Source organism: Bidens hawaiensis, unplaced genomic scaffold (assembly GCF_021521415.1).
Source record: "Bidens hawaiensis isolate Kalapana, Puna unplaced genomic scaffold, B.hawaiensis_p1.1 tig00006805_1, whole genome shotgun sequence".
Classification (NCBI taxonomy): Eukaryota; Viridiplantae; Streptophyta; class Magnoliopsida; order Asterales; family Asteraceae; genus Bidens; species Bidens hawaiensis.
Genome location: NW_027491464.1, coordinates 475,705 through 489,815, shown reverse-complemented (window position 1 = coordinate 489,815; position 14,111 = coordinate 475,705).

Below are 14,111 nucleotides of genomic sequence, written 5' to 3'. Positions count from 1 at the left end.
GGTTCGTTTAATTAAACAAACGAACATGAACAGATGTTCCGTTCATTCATTTATGTTCATGAACGTTCATTTATTTATGTTCGTTTATGTGTTAATAAAAAATAATTAAATATTATTTGAATGAGTCATCTACTTAAAGTTTTATATTTGTTAAGTTGTTCATTTAAGTGTTTTCATTTATGTTCATTTATCTTTGTTCAGTTATATTCGTTTAGAAACGAACACAAATATTCATTTTTTAGATAAGCGAACATGAACATAAATATTTGTTCGATTAAGTGTTCGTGTTCATTTAAAGTTAATAGAACGAACACGAATACGCCCTTGTTCGTGTTCGTTCAATTCGTTACATGCTTTCATTATTCACATTAATGAATGCATCGATCTTACTCTCTAGGCTCTGCTGATTTTATTTGTGTTGTTTGTGTTTGTGAACTCATGAACACGTTAATTTCCTTATTGAACGAACAAGGACATAAAATCCCATTCGTCAAGTGTTTATGAACCGTTCTTGAACACATTATTTCCTTAATGAACAAACACGAACAAGGCTTTGTTCGGTTCGTTTATAGCCCTACCTAAATTGTTCTTTACCTATTAAATGAACAGATATTAGCGAATTACAAAAGGCAGGTATCAGGTTTTAATGTCTACATTTAATTAAGTAGCTTGTTTGACTTTGACTTTTAACTGTGAAGCTCTGATGTGATGATCTTGTAAATTCCTGTTGATATGAACTCATGAATATCGGAGGTGATGAAGTCGAGAGTGTGTGTGTCATGATCGATGAATCTATGAGGGCGGTTGAGCATTAACATGCTAAGTGAATATGATCGAACAAAACAAGAAAAGAAGGTACACAAAAATCGCCTAAAAAACACACCTAATGTACCATGCATTGGCCCCGATGTATAGTACGCCCAACTGACATAGACAATTGTATAATGGGGAGTAGATTACTTGTTTCGGGGGCGTAAGACTACTTATCAACATATAGTATGCCCCTTTGGTCGTATTGGTACACCCATACATGCACAAACGCAACATACCTTGGTTTAGGATTATCTTAATAAATTTATAGTCTTTTCCACTTGTTAAACACTCAATAAATACCAATATGACTTGTTAATAAACAAATACCATCAACTTGGTACTTGAAAACATATTTTTCATGCAACTACAACAATTTAATAGAAACACGTAACTATTTACCAATTAAAAAAACTTCATTGATGATTGTAAGTAATGATACTTTACCGCTACAAATCTAATTAGCCTTATGCTTCCTTTGACTCATATAAAGTCTTATCAACATATCCATTTAAAATTTAAACTCGTTGTTCACTTGTTCATTTAGAACTTCAACCTTCAACGCATATATAAGTTAACAAGTATTCATACAATATCTATACTATATAGAGAAAATTAGCATTTGCCTCCTTGGAATATATCGTCGCGAGATGGATTAACAACTGAAAAAGAATTTGCGCATGTTTCACCGTTGTTTAATTTGGGCGGGTCAGTCCGTGACCTTCCGTTAGATTTTTCCGTTAACCTCCGTTAAGTTGGAGGGTGTTTTTGACTTTTTACAAATATAAAATTAGGTGATATATCTGTGCCACAAATACAAAATTAGGTGATATATCTGTGTCATTCTGTTTATTATCTTTTTCATGTGCCATTTTGAAATATATCCAAATGTTTGGTTGTTTTCGGGTTCGGTTCGGGTGAAAAGTTTATAAAAAATTAAAATATATCGGTTCATTTGGTTGTTTTCGGGGTCGGTTCGGGTGAAAAGTTTATAAAAAAATGAAATATATCGGTTCGTTTGGTTGTTTTCGGGTTCAGTTCGGGTGAAAGGTTTATAAAAAAATGAAATATATCGGTTCGTTTGGTTGTTTACGTGGTCGGTTCGGGTGAAAAGTTTATAAAAAAATGAAATATATTAGTTCGTTTGGTTGTTTTCGTGATTGGTTCGGGTGAAAAGTGTATAAAAAAATGAAATATATCGGTTCGTTTGGGTGTTTTCGTGGTCGGTTCGGATGAAAAGTTTATAAAAATATGAAATATATCGGTTCGTTTGGTTGTTTTCGTGGTCGGTTCGGGTGAAAAGTTTATAAAAAATGAAATATATCGGTTTGTTTGGTTGTTTTCGGGGTCGGTTCGGGTGAAAAGTTTATAAAAAACGGCTATTTTAAATTTTGGAGGGAATAAAGTTTCAGTGGTACACTTGTAAATTATATGAAACGCAGATCTTCGAAATGCGCAGCTGAAAAGGGCATATTAGTCATTAAACAGGTCAACTGACGGAAGGGCACACACTGAGCCCGCCCAAATTTAACAACGGTACAACATGCACAAATTCTTTTTTAGTGGTCAATCCATCTCGCGATGATATATTCCAAGGAGGTAAATGCTAATTTTCTCTACTATATGTAAAGTAAATCCCAATGAAAGATTCAATCAATTAAGCAACATGTATAACTTTGAATGCTTGTATTTTTAAAATTTTGAGAACATTTATGTATTTACTCAACACTCACTATCATAACTTTTCATTCTCATTTTATATTTACAATAATTACACTTCTAAAATAGCAATATTTTCCCTTAAACTTTTGATAACTTTGTAATATCTATGAATAGTTACACATTTAACCCTAATCTTTATCAACAATTTTTTTCTCTCTATATTTTTAAATATATTATGTTTTTTTAAAAAAAAAACTTATCCCCCATTATGGCGTGCTTGTTTTTGTCGATGCATATACAAATAATTTTCAAAATAGAAGTGTAGATTATTATGTACAAGTCAATGAAGCATCAAAGAATAAATTAGTTATCTAACTATAAACCTAAACCTATAAAATGTTTAATTCATTCTCAATCTATAGTTACAATAATTACTCATCAACTTTAGGTAACTTTCGTAATATTTGGGAATGATTACACATTTAACCCCTCATCTTCATCCAAAAAGTTGACAAATTTATTTATTTTTTATTTCCCTATATATCTTTAAATATATTATGTTTTTAAAAAAAATCGAACATACCATTACGACGTGCTAATTTTTGTCGATGTTTAGATATAAAAAATTTTCAAAAATGATGTATAAATTATAATGTACAAATCAATGAAGCATCAAAGTACAACTTTGATATGAATTTATAAACCTATAAAATGTTTAAATGCATAAAGATGCTCACGTTCTGTTTTACTTTATTAAATCTGAATTTACAAAATCAGTGATCCCATATATGCAATTCAATTAAAAAATCAAAAGAATAAAATCATTTTGGGTACGAGTTGTAATTTTTTTGGTGGCATATGTCGGTGTGTCTGAAAAGCCCGCGGCTCGTCTGAAGCTTGAAAATAGGGTTGTAAACGAACCAGATGTTTGTTCGGCGAGAAGTTCGTTTATGTTCGTCGTTTGATAAACAAACTAGACATGAATAAAAAAATTTATGTTCGGGTAAGCTTAACAGACAAACACGAATGAAGACCGCGTTCTTTCAATAGTGTTCATGAACTTCTGGTAATGATTATACCTTTTGAAATTGATATTTAATCGTTTATGTTCGTTTATTCATTAGAGTCGTTTATGTATGTTTGTTAGTTAATGTTTATTAGTGTATGTTGGTGTTCGTTTGTCCATTAGTGTCCATTAAAGTTTGTTGTTCCTTTGTCCATTAGTGTCCATTAGGGTCCTTAGTGTTCGGTTGTCCGTTAGTGTCCGTTTACAATATTAACGAATGAACACAAACGGACACGGACAAATCCAATTCCTTGATGGACAGACACGAATTTCGTTCGGCAGAGTGTTCGTGAACATTCTGTTTGTCCGGAAAATGTATAAAGGACTAACACTGACAAGGTCTCGTCCGGTTTGGTTCTGTCCGTTTACAACCCTACTAGAATAAATCTCGCTCGAAAAAGCTCAATTAGAAATCGAGCCGAGCCGACTTGTTTTGTAATCTAGTCGAGCTCGAGCCTGGGGTGGCTCTGCTCGATTAATCTGCCCATGTAGAGTATTTAGTTTATATATCTAACCTTTTAATATCAAAATTTCTCCAACGCATTTGGCTTGCTACTTTTCAACACTGGTTCACGCAATACCGCTTCCCTTCCCGATTTCGAAATATGTTTCTCCCGTATTATTTTTCATGTTTCCTTTGCATCCCACATCAGTTGGCTCTCAATTCTACTTTTCTACTTCTAAAACATTGCATCCTTGAGTGGTCTCTATAAATAATGGTCCTAACAATTAATTCAAAATAAGATCTTATGGCTAAGTTTGAACTAATAAAAAAGCCAAAAACAACTCAAAAGTAAAGGGTTCGAGCCATTTTGAGTTGACCAGAGTTGGCTCGATTATGAACGAGCAAAGATCGAGCTCCCATGTTCAGCTTGCTTAAAGTTTCGAGCTCAAGATGAGCTCAGCTCGACATGTATTCGAGTCGAGCTCAAGCTTGGCCTAGTTCGGCTTGACTCGTTTACAACCCTATATACAAGTATCAACCGAATCAATTAAACAATTAACGTAATAAACATTTGTAAATATTAACGACTAAGGAAACTAACATAATTACTATCCAATATATCATGAGAAGATTTCTAAATTAACATAAACAAGCACCGCGTTACAAATTAGTTTTTGTCGTCGCAACATTGTATGGGTTTCATACTAGTCTACACATTAATTCATTATGCAAATACACTTAACTTGTCCATTAGGACTTTATCCTCCTTTAACCACGTATAATAGTCATATGCATATTTATAAGCTTACTCGCTTTTATCCCCCCGTATTACGGGTTGCTTTACATTATTCGTTTATAATATATATGTATATATATATATATTGAATTTTAATTTTATTTATTGTAAGGAAACTAATAATATACTTAGGATTTGATAATACAAGAGTTTCATAAATAAATGAGATGTTATAGCCCGGTATAAAAGCTATCTGGGTTTGGTGAGACCTTTGACCCGCTTATTTTTTATTATAAAATTGTTTCTTAATTATAAATATTATATTTTTTTTAAAAAAATAGGATATTTATTTTTAGTATATCTCCATTTAATAGGATTTTCATATCAAATATTTGGTGGTGTTCATTTTTAATTTAGTGAGATGTTATAACTCATTTAAGGGTTATCTGGGTTTGGTGAGACCCATACCTGTGAAATAGAGTCAAATGAATAAGAAGTCTTTATTTACAAATAAAGAAATCTGATGACTTGAGAGAAAGAAGGGAACAATCAGAGAGCTTTTAAGGGGTTCGTTTATATATATTTAAGATAAGATTAAAATTTACGCCTACTGTATTGTCTAAATATATAATGCCACAAATCGTCCAGTGTGGACATTCAACATAACATCTATGTTTCAAGTAAACTTTGCCAAACTACAATAACTAATGTCTAATGAATACAATAATCAGATTATGTTTATCTCACTTCAAGTTTGACATATACGTACTGAAGATAAGATACGAATCAATTTTCTTCGTCCATAAGATCTATCATATCCTAACTTCTTCCTACTGACATGTTAACTTCTTACAAATTTTTTTTACAAATAATGTATATTTGGGATTACTAATCACTTGGGAGGCTAGCTTTGTTTTTTTAATTACAAAAGGGGTGTTAGTTTTTAATAGTGGCGAATAAGAGTGTTGGTATAGGTGTGTAAGAGAATGTAAGAGGGTTGTCAGGTGAGATAATCTTATTTGTATTTTTAATTCATATTGGATTTTATATATAATTTACTATAAAACGATTACAATAAAGTGGCAGGCAAACGGGCAACAAGCTGCGCCGCAACCCCCTTTTAAATAGCAAAACCAATCCTGCTAAAAACGAAGCTTTAAGACCTAGAAGCTGAAGAGGTTCCGAGTACGACGCGCTGCACCCTACTCAAAAATTTCACAGCCTCTAGGGCCAGAAAACCAAAAGTATCAAAGGCAAATGGTAGAAAGACATGTTGATTATCTAAACAAGCTTTCTCGTGTTTAGCAACTTTGCCCAATTCAGCCTTCAACGCAGCCTGACCCACAACAAACCCACGGTCCCTGAGCCCAACAATAGGAGACACTCCTGTAAGATCCACACAGGCGTGTTTCCCCCCTGCCCACCCGAACACAAGAATATCAGATGGTCGTAAAGTAGACCTCCCTTCAAGAGGATCCGTGATAAAGTTAACAGGGGCCTCCTTTTAGCAGAAATCCCTGCCCGTTTAAGAACATCACACAGAACATCCCTAACCAAATCATGTCGGTATTTAAAGCCAGACAATTCTTTTCAATGCACCGCATGGTCACTAAAAGAATCCAACCATACCTTATGACAAATTCGGCAAGGTTCATCAGTCAGGAACATAGGGATCATTAACCGGTACTTAAGGATAGCCCGATACACCAAACCCGACATACGTTGGCCTAATCCTTCAATGGGGATGGCCGTCAGAAAATCCTGAGCCCGAGGAGCCCGAAGGCATTCAAACACCGCCTTTTGGCGAGGGGATGGATCAAACTTCACTTCTAAACTCTTGACGATTCTACTAAATAAGGCACTCGCCACAACATGTTGGGATTTAGGGGGGGTGTCCTTAATAGAGAACCCGCTAAGATCAAAATCTGGAAGTGAAGTACGTAAACGATCCATCGCACACCCATAATCAGGTTCCAACACATAAATATCACAGCCCCGAAAAATATGGTCTTGCAAACACCACGACTGTCCTCTCGAAGCCACAAAAGCATATGTAGATACATCCTCGGCCGAACAGAGACCCAACCCCCCATAACGAGTCGGAAATGATGTCAACCTCCATTGGAGATCCCCAAAGAACAGACCTCAACAAACCACAATGTCCTCAATCGCCCTTCGAAGACCATTGTCAAATATAGAAACAGCTTCCCCCACATACATAGGTTGGGACGTTCTCAATCCGAACAAAAGCTTGGCGACTTCCATACATGAGCGAAGCAAAAGAAGCTCGCATTGAGGATCCCGAAGTCTTGGGAGACAGCTCATCAGTTCCACAGCGCTAGATGCCCTTTTCATAGCCAAACTGCTGATAAACCCTGCATCCCGGCTTACAGCACCACCAAGGAGTTTCACGCCAAGAACCGGCCTTCCAATCCCGCAAGGGAACGACCCATCTTGTACATTCACCCCATTGCATGTTGGCCAAAATAACTCTGTTTTCTTAACATTTAATTCAAGACCCAAACGAGGCCCCTCAGACATGATAATATCTAATGCTTTAGCCACCTCTCTAGTATCCCCGATAATCGTGCCATCATCCAAGTACCAAGCATGAAAGAGAAGCTTACACCGATCTCTGATTTGGTGAACAAGTGGGTGCAAACTATGGCAAAAAGGAGAGGCCCAAGAGGACCCCCCCTGTTGAACCCTAGTGGTGGATTTAATGTAAGTATCACCCACATATAACCTAGCCGACTGCCCATATAAAAAATCCACCCAAAGAGAAATGGAAGGACATCGACTCCGGACCTCATGTAGAAGGGTCGTCCTATCTACTAAGCTGAATGCATTGGAGAAATCAACAGTAAGCATAGTCAATGACCCATCCGAATGAAACTGATTTAGAAACCTATTCGCGCTATGGAGCACGGCCTCTGTCCAGAGAATGCAGTAGGAAAAGTTGAGAGCTAACCTTACTTGTCGATATCAAGTGATATTAAGGTTAGTGGCGAATAAGGTAAATTGCATTTGATAGTGGCGAATAAGGTAACCTGCGTTTTATAGTGGCGAATAAGGTAACCTGCGTTTTATAGTGGCGAGTAAGAATGAGGTCACGTGACCAAACACAATTTGCACTTAGTATTGGAGAATAACCTTAATATAACACTAATTTTAATTTCTCAACAAATACTAAAACAATCAAAATACCTGAGGTTATAAACAAGATGACATACAAAGTTAACGTTATATCTAAAAGATTCATCTTCACAAACTCAAAACTGAAAGAGTTCAAAGAGAAGCTTATAACCATGAGGTAAACATCATCAAACCCTACTCGAGTTGAACTATTGACATGTTTATTATTCAAATGTGTAACGCATGCAGTTGAAACAAATTTGGGTGATATTAAACCATCAAACTTGGCTTACTGTGTGAATATAAGGAAGAAGATAATCAAAACATGTCACCCGGCTTAGGACCTAGGCGTATGACCAATAGTTGGTACCTGTTTTGTAAATACATCAGAGTTGCAATTTATTTTAACGGAAGACTTAGGTTATAATATAATATTAATTTATTTGAAAGTATCTCAGATAATAAATATCTGAGTGTTTGATTTATAAATCATGTTTAAATCTTGTTTATAATAATTCAATAGTTTAAAATTGAGCCATCTCTACCTTGCGAGCATCTATCATCATGAATGACTATATTCCTTGCTACCTGTGCTAATCTGTTTTCCTGAAATGTGGGGAAAATACGTCAGCTATATGCTGGTGAACACGTATGACTCTATAAAACATTTTGAATGACAATTACAATACAATCATAGTTTTCTTTAACACCAGCAGATGCACGAACACATCTGGGCTTTGTACCACTCCCCAACACACACACAATTGTTCCCCCGAGCTATATGCGTATAGCCCCTACAAGGAGAACTAGTTATGACCGTTAGCCCGCGGCCTCCCTGGCCATTGATTGATGGACTGAACAGTTATGTTTGGATCCAGACACATGTGTACTCGGTCTGAGTTGCTTTTATTTTCTATATTGTATTATAACGTTTTAAAGATCACATAATCTCATGTAAACATTGACTGACTCGTTTAAGACAAACACCCGTTTATCTTATCGAGTATAAATATGTTTTGATTGATTGAAAAGGTTAACGTATTCACCTGTGATTGTCTGATCTGAATGATATGGTGATCTCATTTGAAACCTTGACTGTGAATGATTGATTGATTGATGATTGACCTATTATAAAATAGGTTTATATAAATATCCGAATCGTCATCTGATCCGGCTACAGACCCTTAGTCTGGTTTTGATAGCTTTAAACCTTGATTGATCATTCGTTTGAATAAAATATTGAGACCTGTAGTCTTTCTGTTTATTTACCAAATCATATGCTGAGTTTCTTCTTCATGAAGAAACATCTATAATCTGTTTCTTCTTTAAGAAGAAACATTCATTGACTGCTAGTATTGAATGTAAAATCTTATGTTTCTTAATCATAAAGAAACAATGTTTTTATTATATTCCTTGTTTATGAAATGCTACGTTTCTTAATCGTTAAGGAACTATATTTTCTTATGAATGAATATACAATTGAGGTTTCTTAATTGTAAAGAAATATTACTATAATCCTTTGTATGTTCAAAGCTTATGTAAACATATTTATGATCAAGGTTTGGTCTATACCCCTGACTATGGTCTAAGCCATAATAATATAATAATAAAATAATGACTTAGACAGAATTCCTACCTTATACAGATATTCGGAGTTTGATTACTAAGATTGATTGAGCAGCACTTCTACTTTCTAACGCGTACTAGAGCTTAAACTGTCGGAACCTTAGAGCTTGGCACACACTACGATACTTGGCACGCAAAAGGAGGCAATATATGGTGACCGTCATGTTGTGCACGTACTTCGAGATATCGTCGGTAAATGGCACGGATTAAGAGGTGACGATTGTCGGGTCGGGGCACGGAAACCGAGATAGAGAGAGAGTATTTCTAGAGAGAGAAATGATTTGTGTGTGAGGAATGAATGTGCCGTGAACCCCCCTTTTATAGCTGATTTTGCAACCCATCGCGATACGCGATAGGTCTTGGTAACCTCGTCGCGTATCGCGGCGCCACAAAAATACGCAGCCATACTGGAGGCTGCTACGTGTCCGCTGACTCACCCAGGTCCATCGCGATACACGATGACCTGTGTTCTAGGCCCATCGCGTAGCGCGATGGGTCGCTGAACTCAATTTTTCACTTTTAGTCCCTTGTCTTTTGATAGCTTGTTACTTCCGGGTTTAACTCCCACTGTCCAAAAATACTAAGGTGGCTCGCAGCGATGCGAGCGTGCGAAGTGCAAAGTGCGTCATCAAAGCGCCACATTGCGCCCATCGCCCGTGCCCGTGCGCGTCGGGTGCTTCGCACCCTCCGCTAGGACCACTGGTGCATGCTAGGCATATAAGAATATTATAATGGAATCTCTCTTCCTTATAAAGAGCTTCCATTTCTTTACCACTTTTCATGTGGGATGAGATTACATTCCTTATTTATACCCATGTGGAATGCTTCCACTTTCTTACATCTTTCAATGTGGGATGGAATTTCCTTATTACATATCCTTAACATAAGATATCTTTATCTATGGAATATTTTTATTTCCTTATAGAATGATCTTGTTTTCTTTATTTAAATTTTCCCAACACTTATTTTAGGAAATAGTTTTGATCCTCCAACTTTACTTAATTGTCAATTTTGGATCAAAATTTTGGGGATGTTACAAAACATATCCAGAGAATGCAGTAGGAAAAGTTGAGAGCTACCCTTACTCGCCGATATCAAGTGATATTAAAGTTATTCGCCAATACTAAGTGCTAATTGTACTTGGTCACGTGACCTCATTCTTACTCGCCACTATCAAACACAGTTTACCTTATTCGCCAATATCAAACGCAATTTACCTTATTCGCCACTATCAAATACAAATAAGATTCTCTCACCTGACAACCCTCTTACATTCTCTTACACACCTATACCAACTTTCTTATTCGCCACTATTAAAAACTAACACCCCATTTGTGATTAAAAAACAAAGCCTACCCCCAAGTGATTAGTAATCCCAAACATACCCCATTTGCAAAAAAAATTCTTTCTTACAACCAAACATCTTTCTTGACGTATGCGTGACCTTTCTAAAACCAATAAATCAAATTTAACTTAACTTCATGCCAGCATTATACTTGGATTAGGGCCGGCCCAATATTTTTGAAGGCCCTAAGCGAACTGAAAAGCTATGGACCCTTTAAAAAACTTTCTAATATTGTGACATTCGTCAATTTCGGGTCTTGTTTGTATTCGTTTTTGTATTCGTTTATCATGTAAACCGACCCATTTTGTAAAACAAAGCTTATGATATAATAAAAATTATGGATTTTATGTTACAATATTGTTTTATACTTGTTGGGTCTTGAAAACATCCTTTTTGGTCCTTAAAACTCCTTAAAAATGACTTAAACCAAACTTTGGGGACTATTATTGTCATTTACCAAAAACTTGTTTGACCATTTCAACCATCACATGCATCTTTACCCTATTTGTATGAATCATACTCTTACCATTATAAAAGCAAGGCTCCATACACCACTTTGGTTGTTCATCTTCTCCAAAATCTCTTTCAAATCCAAGTATTCATCTTCAACATTTTGTTATTTTGACTACTTAAGGTCAAACTAAAATCTAACCTTGTTCTAACTAATTCTTATTACTTGAATATGGTGGTACAACATATATATAATACACACCCCTTGTTACCTTTGGTAGTTACTTTTCCGACTCCGGTTGGTTAAGTTTCGGACCTCGTAAGGCAAGGCTTCATGGAGGACTTCGTGTTCTTGATATATATGCACACACATAACTTGTTTGAACATACTAACAATGACTAACTTCTACTCTTTTTAGTTTTTTTTTCATATTTATGAAGTTCCATGGTGGGGGTTTGTAGAGACTAACCTCGGTTTAATCGTAAATAGTCCAAACCGTGAACCGAACTTTTACTTACTAGTTTTGTTAAAATAGTTGTTTAAACATGTTTAATGTTAGATTCGAGTTTCAAAAATCATTTTTACAAGTTCTTTGATATTAAGCATGTGGAATCCATCTATGAACTCATTGGGAAACCGAAACTTTTGGCTTAAAAGACTTGTTGTTAACTTTTTAGTTGTAAAACTTAAATATTTTTCATTTATAAATTATTATACAAGATCTATGATATTTGGGCATGTGTAAACCATCAAGGAACATATTGTGAGATGGAAAACGAACCAATCCGATTTTTACTCGCTTAAGACACATAAGTGTGTTTTTAGCTATCAAGACTTGTATATTTCTCTAAAACTAGTTTACAAAATGATTTTAATTATTTTCTTAAGTACTTGGAAATGTTGGATCCAACTTGATCTCATAACATAGTTTGGACCGACAAAACCGAACACTCGCTTAACGTACGTTGTTAGTTCTAAAACAATAGATCTACATACTTGGTTAAGCCTTATAAAGTTTTATTGAGTTATCTCATAACATTCATTATTTTGGAAAGTTGACTTTGGGTTTGACCAATTATCAAGACCCGAACCAACAACCCGAACACTCGTTAAAGACCCGTTTTAGTATCTTTGTCTCAAAGGAACTTGCATTTAGCATTTTCTCACCTTATTACTTAACATAGGTTAAGTAAATATTAATGTTAGATACTTTAACCCGGTTTCGAGCAAACTTACATTTTTAAAGGGTTGTTATTATAAATTCTTAAATAGTTACATTATAAACCTTGAACATTAATTGTTTATTTTTTGCAACAATTATTTTATTTAAAGATCTTCAAGACAACCTTTCTAAATCCAAGACTTTCTTTTATTTAGGCTTCATACGTTAACTCGTCGTTCCGGCAAATCTCCTAATAATCAATCTTTAAAGTTTATTACTTGAACGTGATTAACTTCATACCCTGTTTTCTATCTTTTATTTTGGGGGTGACATTTCATCTTATCTAAACTAAATGTTTTATACTTGGGTCTTAAACCATAAACGTTGTGTATACTTTACTTGAATAATTGCTCGATTTGGTGTTCTATGCTTATTTTCCTATGTGTTTATCGCTTTTGGATGGTGGAACTATAAATCCTAGACCATTATGGCAACCCCTCATGGCAATGTGTCGTTAACGTAATGCAATTAACGATAACTATAAAATCTTAAACTATTTGGCATCCCCTTATAGTTGGGTGTCGCTAACTTTTTAGCGATAACTATTTTATCCAAGTTTATAGCTCTTGTGGAAAAAATGAATGTCAAGACCTTTAAGTTATTAGCAAAAATGAACAATATTTGTATTGCTATATTTTGTTATATTTTGTATTGACTATCTCTTGAATATTGTTATGCGACATTTTCGATGATGTGAAATGAAATGAGTTTGTTAAATATTTTCGCTTTAATTAGTGTCATGCGCTTATGGGCAATCGTTACACCTCGACATGTTCCGCCGCCTTTGGTCGGGGTGTGACATATTGGTATCAGAGCCATGACAATTAGGATAGGTGGTTAGACGTAACGACCTAGAATTGTTATGCTTAGGGTCCTATACGTGTGTTCATACGTGCTTACTCTATTTTATTGTTCATATCGCATGTTTATTTATAAACTTGTTTAAAATTCACCAATATCCTAAATGTTCACATACACACACTTTCATAGTATTTCCAATGTATCCTTACCTTAAAACGCAAAAGTCGATTTTTATTGTGTTTTATGGATTACAAGATTAACTTGGATCCCGTTGTTTCAAATCCCTTAAAGGTTGAGTTTATATCGGGTTTGTAGCCATCACAGAAAACGAGACATTATAAAATGACTATTTGACAAAAAGATTCCAAGGATTGATGGTGATTTACTTACCTGGGATGGTTGAGTTATAGTGCTCATTTTGTAGGCCACAAATCATGTTATACATGTCAATTCTTTAAGTAGTCGAATGCGAGCGTTCCGGTCGCCATCCAAATTTTCGGTGTTAAAACAATAGAACTACGGTGATTCGTGGACTAGTGTTTTGACATGACGTTGTATCTCGATTTATTGTGTTATTATTTTTATTTGAGTCTAAAACATGAAAAAGTCGCGGTGGTTCGTGCACATGTTTAGACTCCAACATGGTGTTTTACAAACTTTTTTTAGTGTTGGAATATCAAGTCATGATGGTTTATGCACGATTTTCCGACTCTATAAATCTCAAAATCTCAAAATTTTCAAGCTTTAACCATCTCAAAATCATTTACATTTTGTTTACGGTTTTGTTATTTATATACAAAGTTTTATATTTT